Raw genomic sequence first — 18,119 nt, forward strand, 5'->3', positions numbered from 1 at the left:
GGTGGGGGGGCAGTGCAAATAGTCCGGGTAGCCATGATTAGCTGTTCAGGAGTCTTATGGCTTGTGGGTAGAAGCTGTTGAGAAGTCTTTTGGACCTAGACTTGGCACTCCGGTACCGCTTGCCGTGCGGTAGCAGAGAGAACAGTCTATGACTAGGGTGGCTGGAGTCTTTGACAATTTTGAGGGCCTTCCTCTGACACCGCCTGGTATAGAGGTCTTGGATGGCAGGGAGCTTTGCCCCAGTGATGTACTGGGCCGTACGCACTACCCTCTGTAGTGCCTTGCGGTCAGAGGCCAAGCAGTTGCCATACCAGGCGGTGATGCAACCAGTCAGGATGCTCTCGATGGTGCAGCTGTAGAATTTTTTGAGGATCTGAGGACCCATGCCAAATCTTTTTAGTCTCCTGAGGGGGAATAGGCTTTGTCGTGCCCTCTTCACGACTGTCTTGGTGTGCTTGGACCATGATAGTTCGTTGGTGATGTGGACACCAAGGAACTTGAAGCTCTCAACCTGTTCCACTACAGCCCCGTCGATGAGAATGGGGGCGTGCTCAGTCCTCTTTTTTTTTCCTGTAGTCCACAATCATCTCCTTTGTCTTGGTCACGTTGAGGGAGAGGTTGTTGTCCTGGCACCACACGGCCAGATCTCTGACCTCCTCCCTATAGGCTGTCTCATCGTTGTCGGTGATCAGGCCTACCACTGTTGTGTCGTCGGCAAACTTAATGATGGTGTTGGAGTCGTGCCTGGCCATGCAGTCATGGGTGAACAGAGAGTACAGGAGGGGACTGAGCACGCACCCCTGAGGGGCCCCGTGTTGAGGATCAGTGTGGCAGATGTGTTGTTACCTACCCTTACCACCTGGGGGGCGGCCCGTCAGGAAGTCCAGGATCCAGTTGCAGAGGGAGGTGTTTAGTCCCAGGATCCTTAGCTTAGTGATGAGCTTAGAGGGCACTATGGTGTTGAATGCTGAGCTGTAGTCAATGAATAGCATTCTCACGTAGGTGTTCCTCTTGTCCAGGTGGGAAAGGGCAGTGTGGAGTGCGATAGAGATTGCATCATCTGTGGATCTGTTGGGGCGGTATGCAAATTGGAGTGGGTCTAGGGTTTCTGGGATTATGCTGTTGATGTGAGCCATGACCAGTCTTTCAAAGCACTTCATGGCTACAGACGTCAGTGCCACGGGTCGGTAGTCATTTAGGCAGGTTATCTTAGAGTTCTTGGGCACGGGGACTATGGTGGTCTGCTTGAAACATGTTGGTATTACAGACTCGGTCAGGGACATGTTGAAAATGTCAGTGAAGACACTTGCCAGTTGGTCAGCACATGCTCGGAGTACACGCCCTGGTAATCCGTCTGGCCCAGCGGCCTTGTGAATGTTGACTTGCTTAAAAGTCTTACTCACATCGGCTACGGAGAGCGTGATCACATAGTCGTCCGGAACAGCTGGTGCTCTCATGCATGCTTCAGTGTTGCTTGCCTCGAAGCGAGCATAGAAGTGGTTTAGCTCGTCTGGTAGGCTTGTGTCACTGGGCAGCTCGCGGCTGTGCTTCCCTTTGTAGTCTGTAATAGTTTTCAAGCCCTGCCACATCCGACGAGCGTCAGAGCCAGTGTAGTATGATTCAATCTTAGACCTGTATTGACTCTTTGCCTGTTTGATGGTTCGTCGGAGGTCATAGCGGGATTTCTTATAAGCTTCCGGGTTAGAGTCCCGTTCCTTGAAAGCGGCAGCTCTACCCTTTAGCTCAGTGCGGATGTTGCCTGTAATCCATGGCTTCTGGTTGGGGTATGTACGTACGGTCACTGTGGGGACGACATCATCGATGCACTTATTGATGAAGCCAGTGACTGATGTGGTGTACTCCTCAATGCTGTCTGAAGAATCCCGGAACATGTTCCAGTCTGTGCTAGCAAAACAGTCCTGTAGCTTGGCATCTGCGTCATCTGACCACTTTTTTATTAACCGAATCACTGGTGCTTCCTGCTTCAGTTTTTGCTTATAAGCAGGAATCAGGAGGATAGAGTTATGGTCAGATTTGCCAAATGGAGGGCGAGGGAGAGCTTTGTATGCGTCTCTGTGTGTGGAGTAAAGGTGGTCTAGAGTTTTTTTCCCTCTGGTTGCACATTTGACATGCTGGTAGAAATTAGGTAGAACGGATTTAAGTTTCCCTGCATTAAAGTCCCCGGCCACTAGGAGCGCTGCATCTGGATGAGCGTTTTCCTGTTGATTAATGGCCTTGTACAACTCATTCAGTGCAATCTTAATGCCAGCATTGGTTTGTGGTCAGCCACCAATTGTGCAAGTTCTCCCACTTAAAAAGATGAGAGAGGCCTGTAATTTTCATCATAGGTACACGTCAACTATGACAGACAAAATGAGAAAGAAAAATCCAGAAAATCACATTGTAGGATTTTTTATGAATTTATTTGCAGATTATGGTGGAAAATAAGTATTTGGTCAATAACAAAAGTTTCTCAATACTTTGTTATATACCCTTTGTTGGCAATGACACAGGTCAAACGTTTTCTGTAAGTCTTCACAAGGTTTTCACACACGGTTGCTGGTATTTTGGCCCATTCCTCCATGCAGATCTCCTCTAGAGCAGTGATGTTTTGGGGCTGTCGCTGGGCAACACGGACTTTCAACTCCCCTCCAAAGATTTTCTATGGGGTTGAAATCTGGAGACTGGCTAGGCCACTCTAGGACCTTGAAATGCTTCTTACGAAGCCACTCCTTCGTTGCCCGGGCGGTGTGTTTGGGATCATTGTCATGCTGAAAGACCCAGCCACGTTTCATCTTCAATGCCCTTGCTGATGGAAGGAGGTTTTCACTCAAAATCTCACGATACATGGCCCCATTCATTCTTTCCTTTACACGGATCAGTCGTCCTGGTCCCTTTGCAGAAAAACAGTCCCAAAGCATGATGTTTCCACCTCCATGCTTCACAGTAGGTATGGTGTTCTTTGGATGCAACTCAGCATTCTTTGTCCTCCAAACACGACGAGTTGAGTTTTTACCAAAAAGTTTTATTTTGGTTTCATCTGACCATATGACATTCTCCCAATCCTCTTCTGGATCATCCAAATGCACTCTAGCAAACTTCAGACGGGCCTGGACATGTACTGGCTTAAGCAAGGGGACACGTCTTGCACTGCAGGATTTGAGTCCCTGGCGGCGTAGTGTGTTACTGATGGTAGGCTTTGTTAATTTGGTCCCAGCTCTCTGCAGGTCATTCACTAGGTCCCCCCGTGTGGTTCTGGGATTTTTGCTCACCGTTCTTGTGATCATTTTGACCCCACGGGGTGAGATCTTGCGTGGAGCCCCAGATCGAGGGAGATTATCAGTGGTCTTGTATGTCTTCCATTTCCTAATAATTGCTCCCACAGTTGATTTCTTCAAACCAAGCTGCTTACCTATTGCAGATTCAGTCTTCCCAGCCTGGTGCAGGTCTACAATTTTGTTTCTGGTGTCCTTTGACAGCTCTTTGGTCTTGGCCATAGTGGAGTTTGGAGTGTTACTGTTTGAGGTTGTGGACAGGTGTCTTTTATACTGATAACAAGTTCAAACAGGTGCCATTAATACAGGTAACGAATGGAGGACAGAGGAGCCTCTTAAAGAAGTTGTTACAGGTCTGTGAGAGCCAGAAATCTTGCTTGTTTGTAGGTGACCAAATACTTATTTTCCACCATAATTTGCAAATAAATTCATAAAAAATCCTACAATGTGATTTTCTGGATTTTTTCCCCTCAATTTGTCTGTCATAGTTGACGTGTACCTATGATGAAAATTACAGGCCTCTCTCATCTTTTTAAGTGGGAGAACTTGTACAATTGGTGGCTGACTAAATACTTTTTTCCCCACTGTACACATTCTAGCTTCCCCGTGTGCGCTCTCGGCTTATGTACTATAACAGGAAAAGTGGCGGGCTGAAGGGGGACGGATTGGGCAAATCAGCTAGTGACACTGTCTGGAGTATATAATTTCATGAAATGCACAAAATAATGTTAATTTCTAAGACATTGTTTATAATTAATAACAATAATAATAATTCATTACATTTCTATGGTGCTTTTCATAACAATCTCAAAGTGCTTCAAAAGCAAAACGCAAACAAGCATCAATAGCAATGCTATACTTAGGTCAACCAATAGAGGCCAAGTCTTGAGTGTATGCATCCTCCAAAGATGGAGAGGGACAGTTCATGGCTTTATCAGAGGAAGGTGGTCAGGGAGATGGTTGATGAAGAGTCTGGTGGTGATCATGTAGAGGGCTACTCTGGGAACCAGCAGGAGTCGTGTAGCTACTGGACTTGTCCTTCACAATGTATGGCATCCACTTACGTGATACCTCAGCATCTCTGGGCGCCAGAAAGCTCACCACACACAGTTCAGAGTAGTAGCCAGCTGTCCTCACTATGAGCCCTCTGCCTCAGCACTGCATTCCTTTACTGCATCTCCCATTCCTCTCAAGCTTCAGGTGACTCTTCAATTTATGTTTTCAAGGTGAAACAAAAAGGCTGGTACAATGTCCAGATGCATCATTCAAACAAAAACAATTAGCCAACTAGCTAGCTTGCCAAGCCAAAACTAGTTGACCTGCCAGTCTATCTGCAAATCTGTGGGTAAAAGCCACCAGAAATATGCAAAAATAAATAAATAACAAATGTTATAAAAAACAAAACAGCTGATAAAAAACACATTTAAAAACACTTTAAAATGATTTTCTATGTGCATATTTACATGAGCTCTCTGCTTAGGCTGCTACTAGGGTGCCATGGCAACTACAGAACCATGGGATTTGATACTTAGGTAATTAAACAAGAGGGCTAAAGCTTAGCACAGTGTAAAAAAAAAAGATTAATAAATAAATGATTAGCTTGCTTGCTTATCTTGCTTACTGCTGTGCTGGGGATCAGCTAAAAATCATTAGCTAGCTGGCTAGCTGATTACCTTAAAGTGTCTCCTCTACCCGTGTCACTCATGTCACAGCCTCAGCTATCGAGTGTCTTGCTATACTTCCTCAAATCTAATGAGTAAAATACAAAATTAGCATGCATGATGTACACCATGATTTTAACTAGCTAGCTAGCTGGATAGCTAACTTAGCAGCTTGATACATTAGCTAGCTAGCTAATTCTGACTAGTTAGGCAATGTTAGCTAACATTACCAGAGCCTCAGTATTTAGCTACTCAATGTATTTAGACACAGCTTGCTATCATGATCAGATTTACATGACTACAACATTCAATAAGTCATTTTTACGATATATAGCCATTTATGATACACTTATAGTTCTGTGGTCAGAATGACAGCTTCCACGTCGTATGTGCACCCTCGGCTCATCAACAGTAAATGGAAAAATGGCAGGGGAAGGGATGGATCGGGCTTGCACACATGCACACACACTGGCAAAGATTTTCAGCTGGCAGGCAGACACTGAAAGAGAAGTTTCTGAGTGACAGAGTGAGTGCTTTGCATAGGTGCTTTGTTGAAATGTTTTGTGGAACTGAAAACAAAATGCTTGGAACGTAAAATAATATTATTTACCGGTTCCCATGTTTTTTATATAATGGTTCTGTTCCTGAACACTACAGATCACTTCCGTTCTCGGTTCTGTTTCCATTCCTCAAATGTTTTGTTATTTTCCAGTTTCCAGTACTTTTCCCTGAATCAGTTCCAACCCCAGCTACTAATTACAAACTCTAACAGAAAAAACAACATTAAATCAGCGAGTACATCAGCAAACTGTTATTAGATATAGTTAACATTCCACACGAGGCAGTGAAACAACAGTACATGATCAATGATATGTTTAAATCTCTCTCTTGTTGATTCTGAGCCTGTGAAAATGATTTCTCATTGATAAATCCTTTTTTTCCCAGCATGATTTAGAAAAATTGATTGCTGACAAAATTAATGGAGGAGTAATCACAGCTTCAAGGGGAATTACATATTTTCATCCCTATCTATTTGGTTTTAATAGTTACAGTTAGAATCACATTCAGTGTTCAAGTGTTTAAAAAGTGTAGATGTAGGTTTGGCACTGATCTTATTGATTGAATGATACACAGAACCTGATACAATTACGACCATCATGACTGTATCTCACAGAGTGAATATGAAATCTAACGTGTGAATAATTCAAACTGCTACTTATTTAGCTGACAATATCTCTCCAATCTTTTTCAAATATTGAATAACACAACAAACATTTGTAATTATACCACATCAGGAGAGGGATTCATAAATGTTTTTGGTGGACAATATGGATCATATCAATGCTCAACAGTCTGGCAGCATAAGACTCCAGTTCTGAAGAAGTCATGACTAAGGTGTATCTTCGACAAAACATAGAGACGCATATGGAGTTAATTCAACTCTCAAAGTGTTACATTGAACACCCAGTAATTGTTTATACTGCTCCACTCTTTTGTAGAGTTAATTTAACATAAAAGTGTTACGATTGTAACATGGAGTAAGCCTGTGCAGAAACGTCATGCCCACAGGGGGCACAGGGGCACGTGCCCCCTCAGATTTGTCCTGTTTAAAAATATATAAATAATACAAATATAAAAAATAAATACATAGAGTGCATTCGGAAAGTATTCAGACCCCTTGACTTTTTCCAAATGTTGTTACGTTACAACCTTATTATAAAATTGATTAAATCGTTTTTCTTTTCCATCATTAATCGACACACAATACCCCATAATGACAAAGCAAAATCAGATTTTTATAAATTTTTGCTAAAAACTGAAATATTACATTTACATACAGTGAGGGAAAAAAGTATTTGATCCCCTGCTGATTTTGTACGTTTGACCACTGACAAAGAAATGATCAGTCTATAATTTTAATGGTAGGTTTATTTGAACAGTGAGAGACAGTATAACAACAAAAAAATCCAGAAAAACACGTCAAAAATGTTATAAATTGATTTTCATTTTAATGAGGGAAATAAGTATTTGATCCCCTCTCAATCAGAAAGATTTCTGGCTCCCAAGTGTCTTTTATACAGGTAACGAGCTGAGATTAGAAGCACACTCTTAAAGGGAGTGCTCCTAATCTCAGCTTGTTACCTGTATAAAAGACACCTGTCCACAGAAGCAATCAATCAATCAGAATCCAAACTCTCCACCATGCTTTGTTGACATTTTTTGTGGAACTGAAAACAAAATGCTTGGAACGTAAAATAATATTATTTACCGGTTCCCATGTTTTTTATATAATGGTTCTGTTCCTGAACACTACAGATCACTTCCGTTCTCGGTTCTGTTTCCATTCCTCAAATGTTTTGTTATTTTCCAGTTTCCAGTACTTTTCCCTGAATCAGTTCCAACCCCAGCTACTAATTACAAACTCTAACAGAAAAAACAACATTAAATCAGCGAGTACATCAGCAAACTGTTATTAGATATAGTTAACATTCCACACAAGGCAGTGAAACAACAGTACATGATCAATGATATGTTTAAATCTCTCTCTTGTTGATTCTGAGCCTGTGAAAATGATTTCTCATTGATAAATCCTTTTTTTCCCAGCATGATTTAGAAAAATTGATTGCTGACAAAATTAATGGAGGAGTAATCACAGCTTCAAGGGGAATGACATTTTCATCCCTATCTATTTGGTTTTAATAGTTACAGTTAGAATCACATTCAGTGTTCAAGTGTTTAAAAAGTGTAGATGTAGGTTTGGCACTGATCTTATTGATTGAATGATACACAGAACCTGATACAATTACGACCATCATGACTGTATCTCACAGAGTGAATATGAAATCTAACGTGTGAATAATTCAAACTGCTACTTATTTAGCTGACAATATCTCTCCAATCTTTTTCAAATATTGAATAACACAACAAACATTTGTAATTATACCACATCAGGAGAGGGATTCATAAATGTTTTTGGTGGACAATATGGATCATATCAATGCTCAACAGTCTGGCAGCATAAGACTCCAGTTCTGAAGAAGTCATGACTAAGGTGTATCTTCGACAAAACATAGAGACGCATATGGAGTTAATTCAACTCTCAAAGTGTTACATTGAACACCCAGTAATTGTTTATACTGCTCCACTCTTTTGTAGAGTTAATTTAACATAAAAGTGTTACGATTGTAACATGGAGTAAGCCTGTGCAGAAACGTCATGCCCACAGGGGGCACAGGGGCACGTGCCCCCCTCAGATTTGTCCTGTTTAAAAATATATAAATAATACAAATATAAAAAATAAATACATAGAGTGCATTCGGAAAGTATTCAGACCCCTTGACTTTTTCCAAATGTTGTTACGTTACAACCTTATTATAAAATTGATTAAATCGTTTTTCTTTTCCATCATTAATCGACACACAATACCCCATAATGACAAAGCAAAATCAGATTTTTATACATTTTTGCTAAAAACTGAAATATTACATTTACATACAGTGAGGGAAAAAAGTATTTGATCCCCTGCTGATTTTGTACGTTTGACCACTGACAAAGAAATGATCAGTTTATAATTTTAATGGTAGGTTTATTTGAACAGTGAGAGACATTATAACAACAAAAAAATCCAGAAAAACACGTCAAAAATGTTATAAATTGATTTTCATTTTAATGAGGGAAATAAGTATTTGATCCCCTCTCAATCAGAAAGATTTCTGGCTCCCAAGTGTCTTTTATACAGGTAACGAGCTGAGATTAGAAGCACACTCTTAAAGGGAGTGCTCCTAATCTCAGCTTGTTACCTGTATAAAAGACACCTGTCCACAGAAGCAATCAATCAATCAGAATCCAAACTCTCCACCATGCTTTGTTGACATTTTTTGTGGAACTGAAAACAAAATGCTTGGAACGTAAAATAATATTATTTACCGGTTCCCATGTTTTTTATATAATGGTTCTGTTCCTGAACACTACAGATCACTTCCGTTCTCGGTTCTGTTTCCATTCCTCAAATGTTTTGTTATTTTCCAGTTTCCAGTACTTTTCCCTGAATCAGTTCCAACCCCAGCTACTAATTACAAACTCTAACAGAAAAAACAACATTAAATCAGCGAGTACATCAGCAAACTGTTATTAGATATAGTTAACATTCCACACAAGGCAGTGAAACAACAGTACATGATCAATGATATGTTTAAATCTCTCTCTTGTTGATTCTGAGCCTGTGAAAATGATTTCTCATTGATAAATCCTTTTTTCCCCAGCATGATTTAGAAAAATTGATTGCTGACAAAATTAATGGAGGAGTAATCACAGCTTCAAGGGGAATGACATATTTTCATCCCTATCTATTTGGTTTTAATAGTTACAGTTAGAATCACATTCAGTGTTCAAGTGTTTAAAAAGTGTAGATGTAGGTTTGGCACTGATCTTATTGATTGAATGATACACAGAACCTGATACAATTACGACCATCATGACTGTATCTCACAGAGTGAATATGAAATCTAACGTGTGAATAATTCAAACTGCTACTTATTTAGCTGACAATATCTCTCCAATCTTTTTCAAATATTGAATAACACAACAAACATTTGTAATTATACCACATCAGGAGAGGGATTCATAAATGTTTTTGGTGGACAATATGGATCATATCAATGCTCAACAGTCTGGCAGCATAAGACTCCAGTTCTGAAGAAGTCATGACTAAGGTGTGTCTTCGACAAAACATAGAGACGCATATGGAGTTAATTCAACTCTCAAAGTGTTACATTGAACACCCAGTAATTGTTTATACTGCTCCACTCTTTTGTAGAGTTAATTTAACATAAAAGTGTTACGATTGTAACATGGAGTAAGCCTGTGCAGAAACGTCATGCCCACAGGGGGCACAGGGGCACGTGCCCCCTCAGATTTGTCCTGTTTAAAAATATATAAATAATACAAATATAAAAAATAAATACATAGAGTGCATTCGGAAAGTATTCAGACCCCTTGACTTTTTCCAAATGTTGTTACGTTACAACCTTATTATAAAATTGATTAAATCGTTTTTCTTTTCCATCATTAATCGACACACAATACCCCATAATGACAAAGCAAAATCAGATTTTTATACATTTTTGCTAAAAACTGAAATATTACATTTACATACAGTGAGGGAAAAAAGTATTTGATCCCCTGCTGATTTTGTACGTTTGACCACTGACAAAGAAATGATCAGTTTATAATTTTAATGGTAGGTTTATTTGAACAGTGAGAGACAGTATAACAACAAAAAAATCCAGAAAAACACGTCAAAAATGTTATAAATTGATTTTCATTTTAATGAGGGAAATAAGTATTTGATCCCCTCTCAATCAGAAAGATTTCTGGCTCCCAAGTGTCTTTTATACAGGTAACGAGCTGAGATTAGAAGCACACTCTTAAAGGGAGTGCTCCTAATCTCAGCTTGTTACCTGTATAAAAGACACCTGTCCACAGAAGCAATCAATCAATCAGAATCCAAACTCTCCACCATGCTTTGTTGAAATTTTTTGTGGAACTGAAAACAAAATGCTTGGAACGAAAATAATATTATTTACCGGTTCCCATGTTTTTTATATAATGGTTCTGTTCCTGAACACTACAGATCACTTCCGTTCTCGGTTCTGTTTCCATTCCTCAAATGTTTTGTTATTTTCCAGTTTCCAGTACTTTTCCCTGAATCAGTTCCAACCCCAGCTACTAATTACAAACTCTAACAGAAAAAAACAACATTAAATCAGCGAGTACATCAGCAAACTGTTATTAGATATAGTTAACATTCCACACGAGGCAGTGAAACAACAGTACATGATCAATGATATGTTTAAATCTCTCTCTTGTTGATTCTGAGCCTGTGAAAATGATTTCTCATTGATAAATAATTTTTTCCCCAGCATGATTTAGAAAAATTGATTGCTGACAAAATTAATGGAGGAGTAATCACAGCTTCAAGGGGAATGACATATTTTCATCCCTATCTATTTGGTTTTAATAGTTACAGTTAGAATCACATTCAGTGTTCAAGTGTTTAAAAAGTGTAGATGTAGGTTTGGCACTGATCTTATTGATTGAATGATACACAGAACCTGATACAATTACGACCATCATGACTGTATCTCACAGAGTGAATATGAAATCTAACGTGTGAATAATTCAAACTGCTACTTATTTAGCTGACAATATCTCTCCAATCTTTTTCAAATATTGAATAACACAACAAACATTTGTAATTATACCACATCAGGAGAGGGATTCATAAATGTTTTTGGTGGACAATATGGATCATATCAATGCTCAACAGTCTGGCAGCATAAGACTCCAGTTCTGAAGAAGTCATGACTAAGGTGTGTCTTCGACAAAACATAGAGACGCATATGGAGTTAATTCAACTCTCAAAGTGTTACATTGAACACCCAGTAATTGTTTATACTGCTCCACTCTTTTGTAGAGTTAATTTAACATAAAAGTGTTACGATTGTAACATGGAGTAAGCCTGTGCAGAAACGTCATGCCCACAGGGGGCACAGGGGCACGTGCCCCCTCAGATTTGTCCTGTTTAAAAATATATAAATAATACAAATATAAAAAATAAATACATAGAGTGCATTCGGAAAGTATTCAGACCCCTTGACTTTTTCCAAATGTTGTTACGTTACAACCTTATTATAAAATTGATTAAATCGTTTTTCTTTTCCATCATTAATCGACACACAATACCCCATAATGACAAAGCAAAATCAGATTTTTATACATTTTTGCTAAAAACTGAAATATTACATTTACATACAGTGAGGGAAAAAAGTATTTGATCCCCTGCTGATTTTGTACGTTTGACCACTGACAAAGAAATGATCAGTTTATAATTTTAATGGTAGGTTTATTTGAACAGTGAGAGACAGTATAACAACAAAAAAATCCAGAAAAACACGTCAAAAATGTTATAAATTGATTTTCATTTTAATGAGGGAAATAAGTATTTGATCCCCTCTCAATCAGAAAGATTTCTGGCTCCCAAGTGTCTTTTATACAGGTAACGAGCTGAGATTAGAAGCACACTCTTAAAGGGAGTGCTCCTAATCTCAGCTTGTTACCTGTATAAAAGACACCTGTCCACAGAAGCAATCAATCAATCAGAATCCAAACTCTCCACCATGCTTTGTTGAAATTTTTTGTGGAACTGAAAACAAAATGCTTGGAACGAAAATAATATTATTTACCGGTTCCCATGTTTTTATATAATGGTTCTGTTCCTGAACACTACAGATCACTTCCGTTCTCGGTTCTGTTTCCATTCCTCAAATGTTTTGTTATTTTCCAGTTTCCAGTACTTTTCCCTGAATCAGTTCCAACCCCAGCTACTAATTACAAACTCTAACAGAAAAAACAACATTAAATCAGCGAGTACATCAGCAAACTGTTATTAGATATAGTTAACATTCCACACGAGGCAGTGAAACAACAGTACATGATCAATGATATGTTTAAATCTCTCTCTTGTTGATTCTGAGCCTGTGAAAATGATTTCTCATTGATAAATAATTTTTTCCCCAGCATGATTTAGAAAAATTGATTGCTGACAAAATTAATGGAGGAGTAATCACAGCTTCAAGGGGAATGACATATTTTCATCCCTATCTATTTGGTTTTAATAGTTACAGTTAGAATCACATTCAGTGTTCAAGTGTTTAAAAAGTGTAGATGTAGGTTTGGCACTGATCTTATTGATTGAATGATACACAGAACCTGATACAATTACGACCATCATGACTGTATCTCACAGAGTGAATATGAAATCTAACGTGTGAATAATTCAAACTGCTACTTATTTAGCTGACAATATCTCTCCAATCTTTTTCAAATATTGAATAACACAACAAACATCTGTAATTATACCACATCAGGAGAGGGATTCATAAATGTTTTTGGTGGACAATATGGATCATATCAATGCTCAACAGTCTGGCAGCATAAGACTCCAGTTCTGAAGAAGTCATGACTAAGGTGTGTCTTCGACAAAACATAGAGACGCATATGGAGTTAATTCAACTCTCAAAGTGTTACATTGAACACCCAGTAATTGTTTATACTGCTCCACTCTTTTGTAGAGTTAATTTAACATAAAAGTGTTACGATTGTAACATGGAGTAAGCCTGTGCAGAAACGTCATGCCCACAGGGGGCACAGGGGCACGTGCCCCCTCAGATTTGTCCTGTTTAAAAATATATAAATAATACAAATATAAAAAATAAATACATAGAGTGCATTCGGAAAGTATTCAGACCCCTTGACTTTTTCCAAATGTTGTTACGTTACAACCTTATTATAAAATTGATTAAATCGTTTTTCTTTTCCATCATTAATCGACACACAATACCCCATAATGACAAAGCAAAATCAGATTTTTATACATTTTTGCTAAAAACTGAAATATTACATTTACATACAGTGAGGGAAAAAAAGTATTTGATCCCCTGCTGATTTTGTACGTTTGACCACTGACAAAGAAATGATCAGTTTATAATTTTAATGGTAGGTTTATTTGAACAGTGAGAGACAGTATAACAACAAAAAAATCCAGAAAAAACACGTCAAAAATGTTATAAATTGATTTTCATTTTAATGAGGGAAATAAGTATTTGATCCCCTCTCAATCAGAAAGATTTCTGGCTCCCAAGTGTCTTTTATACAGGTAACGAGCTGAGATTAGAAGCACACTCTTAAAGGGAGTGCTCCTAATCTCAGCTTGTTACCTGTATAAAAGACACCTGTCCACAGAAGCAATCAATCAATCAGAATCCAAACTCTCCACCATGCTTTGTTGAAATTTTTTGTGGAACTGAAAACAAAATGCTTGGAACGTAAAATAATATTATTTACCGGTTCCCATGTTTTTTATATAATGGTTCTGTTCCTGAACACTACAGATCACTTCCGTTCTCGGTTCTGTTTCCATTCCTCAAATGTTTTGTTATTTTCCAGTTTCCAGTACTTTTCCCTGAATCAGTTCCAACCCCAGCTACTAATTACAAACTCTAACAGAAAAAACAACATTAAATCAGCGAGTACATCAGCAAACTGTTATTAGATATAGTTAACATTCCACACGAGGCAGTGAAACAACAGTACATGATCAATGATATGTTTAAATCTCTCTCTTGTTGATTCTGAGCCTGTGAAAATGATTTCTCATTGATAAATCATTTTTTCCCCAGCATGATTTAGAAAAATTGATTGCTGACAAAATTAATGGAGGAGTAATCACAGCTTCAAGGGGAATGACATATTTTCATCCCTATCTATTTGGTTTTAATAGTTACAGTTAGAATCACATTCAGTGTTCAAGTGTTTAAAAAGTGTAGATGTAGGTTTGGCACTGATCTTATTGATTGAATGATACACAGAACCTGATACAATTACGACCATCATGACTGTATCTCACAGAGTGAATATGAAATCTAACGTGTGAATAATTCAAACTGCTACTTATTTAGCTGACAATATCTCTCCAATCTTTTTCAAATATTGAATAACACAACAAACATTTGTAATTATACCACATCAGGAGAGGGATTCATAAATGTTTTTGGTGGACAATATGGATCATATCAATGCTCAACAGTCTGGCAGCATAAGACTCCAGTTCTGAAGAAGTCATGACTAAGGTGTGTCTTCGACAAAACATAGAGACGCATATGGAGTTAATTCAACTCTCAAAGTGTTACATTGAACACCCAGTAATTGTTTATACTGCTCCACTCTTTTGTAGAGTTAATTTAACATAAAAGTGTTACGATTGTAACATGGAGTAAGCCTGTGCAGAAACGTCATGCCCACAGGGGGCACAGGGGCACGTGCCCCCTCAGATTTGTCCTGTTTAAAAATATATAAATAATACAAATATAAAAAATAAATACATAGAGTGCATTCGGAAAGTATTCAGACCCCTTGACTTTTTCCAAATGTTGTTACGTTACAACCTTATTATAAAATTGATTAAATCGTTTTTCTTTTCCATCATTAATCGACACACAATACCCCATAATGACAAAGCAAAATCAGATTTTTATACATTTTTGCTAAAAACTGAAATATTACATTTACATACAGTGAGGGAAAAAAGTATTTGATCCCCTGCTGATTTTGTACGTTTGACCACTGACAAAGAAATGATCAGTTTATAATTTTAATGGTAGGTTTATTTGAACAGTGAGAGACAGTATAACAACAAAAAAATCCAGAAAAAACACGTCAAAAATGTTATAAATTGATTTTCATTTTAATGAGGGAAATAAGTATTTGATCCCCTCTCAATCAGAAAGATTTCTGGCTCCCAAGTGTCTTTTATACAGGTAACGAGCTGAGATTAGAAGCACACTCTTAAAGGGAGTGCTCCTAATCTCAGCTTGTTACCTGTATAAAAGACACCTGTCCACAGAAGCAATCAATCAATCAGAATCCAAACTCTCCACCATGCTTTGTTGAAATTTTTTGTGGAACTGAAAACAAAATGCTTGGAACGAAAATAATATTATTTACCGGTTCCCATGTTTTTTATATAATGGTTCTGTTCCTGAACACTACAGATCACTTCCGTTCTCGGTTCTGTTTCCATTCCTCAAATGTTTTGTTATTTTCCAGTTTCCAGTACTTTTCCCTGAATCAGTTCCAACCCCAGCTACTAATTACAAACTCTAACAGAAAAAACAACATTAAATCAGCGAGTACATCAGCAAACTGTTATTAGATATAGTTAACATTCCACACGAGGCAGTGAAACAACAGTACATGATCAATGATATGTTTAAATCTCTCTCTTGTTGATTCTGAGCCTGTGAAAATGATTTCTCATTGATAAATCATTTTTTCCCCAGCATGATTTAGAAAAATTGATTGCTGACAAAATTAATGGAGGAGTAATCACAGCTTCAAGGGGAATGACATATTTTCATCCCTATCTATTTGGTTTTAATAGTTACAGTTAGAATCACATTCAGTGTTCAAGTGTTTAAAAAGTGTAGATGTAGGTTTGGCACTGATCTTATTGATTGAATGATACACAGAACCTGATACAATTACGACCATCATGACTGTATCTCACAGAGTGAATATGAAATCTAACGTGTGAATAATTCAAACTGCTACTTATTTAGCTGACAATATCTCTCCAATCTTTTTCAAATATTGAATAACACAACAAACATTTGTAATTATACCACATCAGGAGAGGGATTCATAAATGTTTTTGGTGGACAATATGAATCATATCAATGCTCAACAGTCTGGCAGCATAAGACTCCAGTTCTGAAGAAGTCATGACTAAGGTGTGTCTTCGACAAAACATAGAGACGTATATGGAGTTAATTCAACTCTCAAAGTGTTACATTGAACACCCAGTAATTGTTTATACTGCTCCACTCTTTTGTAGAGTTAATTTAACATAAAAGTGTTACGATTGTAACATGGAGTAAGCCTGTGCAGAAACGTCATGCTCACAGGGGGCACAGGGGCACGTGCCCCTCAGATTTGTCCTGTTTAAAAATATATAAATAATACAAATATAAAAATAAATACATAGAGTGCATTCGGAAAGTATTCAGACCCCTTGACTTTTTCCAAATGTTGTTACGTTACAACCTTATTATAAAATTGATTAAATCGTTTTTCTTTTCCATCATTAATCGACACACAATACCCCATAATGACAAAGCAAAATCAGATTTTTATAAATTTTTGCTAAAAACTGAAATATTACATTTACATACAGTGAGGGAAAAAAGTATTTGATCCCCTGCTGATTTTGTACGTTTGTCCACTGACAAAGAAATGATCAGTCTATAATTTTAATGGTAGGTTTATTTGAACAGTGAGAGACAGTATAACAACAAAAAAATCCAGAAAAACACGTCAAAAATTTTATAAATTGATTTTCATTTTAATGAGGGAAATAAGTATTTGATCCCCTCTCAATCAGAAAGATTTCTTGCTCCCAAGTGTCTTTTATACAGGTAACGAGCTGAGATTAGAAGCACACTCTTAAAGGGAGTGCTCCTAATCTCAGCTTGTTACCTGTATAAAAGACACCTGTCCAGAGAAGCAATCAATCAATCAGAATCCAAACTCTCCACCATGGCCAAGACCAAAGAGCTCTCCAAGGATGTCAGGGACAAGATTGTAAACCTACACAAGGCTGGAATGGGCTACCAGACCATCGCCAAGCAGCTTGGTGAGAAGGTTACAACAGTTGGTGCGATTATTCGCAAATGGAAGAAACACAAAAGAACTGCCAAACTCCCTCGGCCTGGGGCTCCATGCAAGATCTCACCTTGTGGATTTGCAATGATCATGATAACGGTGAGGAATCAGCCCAGAACTACACGGGAGGATCTTGTCAATGATCTCAAGGCACCATAGTCACCAAGAAAACAATTGTTAACACACTATGCCGTGAAGGACTGAAATCCTGCAGCGCCCGCAAGGTCCCCCTGCTCAAGAAAGCACATATACATGCCCGTCTGAAGTTTGCCAATGAACATCTGAATGATTCAGAGGAGAACTGGGTGAAAGTGTTGTGGTCAGATGAGACCAAAATGGAGCTCTTTGGCATCAACTCAACTCGCCGTGTTTGGAGGAGGAGGAATGCTGCCTATGACCCCAAGAACACCATCCCCACCGTCAAACATGGAGGTGGAAACATTATGCTTTGGGGGTGTTTTTCTGCTAAGGGGACAGGACAACTTCACCGTATCAAAGGGACGACGGGCGGGGCCATGTACCGTCAAATCTTGGGTAAGAACCTCCTTCCCTCAGCCAGGGCATTGAAAATGGGTCGTGGATGGGTATTCCAGCATGACATGACCCAAAACACACATTGATTGATTGAGAGGGGGTCAAATACTTTTTTCCCTCATTAAAATGCAAATCAATTTATAACATTTTTGACATAAGTTCTTCTGGATTTTGTTGTTGTTATTCTGTCTCTCACTGTTCAAATAAACCTACCATTAAAATTATAGACTGATTATTTCTTTGTCAGTGGACAAACATACAAAATCAGCAGGGGATCAAATACTTTTTTTCCCTCACTGTAAGTATTCAGACCCTTTACTCAGTATTTTGTTGAAGCACCTTTGGCAGTGATAACAGCATCGAGTCTTCT

This window comes from Coregonus clupeaformis, chromosome 39 (genome assembly GCF_020615455.1).
Source record: "Coregonus clupeaformis isolate EN_2021a chromosome 39, ASM2061545v1, whole genome shotgun sequence".
Classification (NCBI taxonomy): Eukaryota; Metazoa; Chordata; class Actinopteri; order Salmoniformes; family Salmonidae; genus Coregonus; species Coregonus clupeaformis.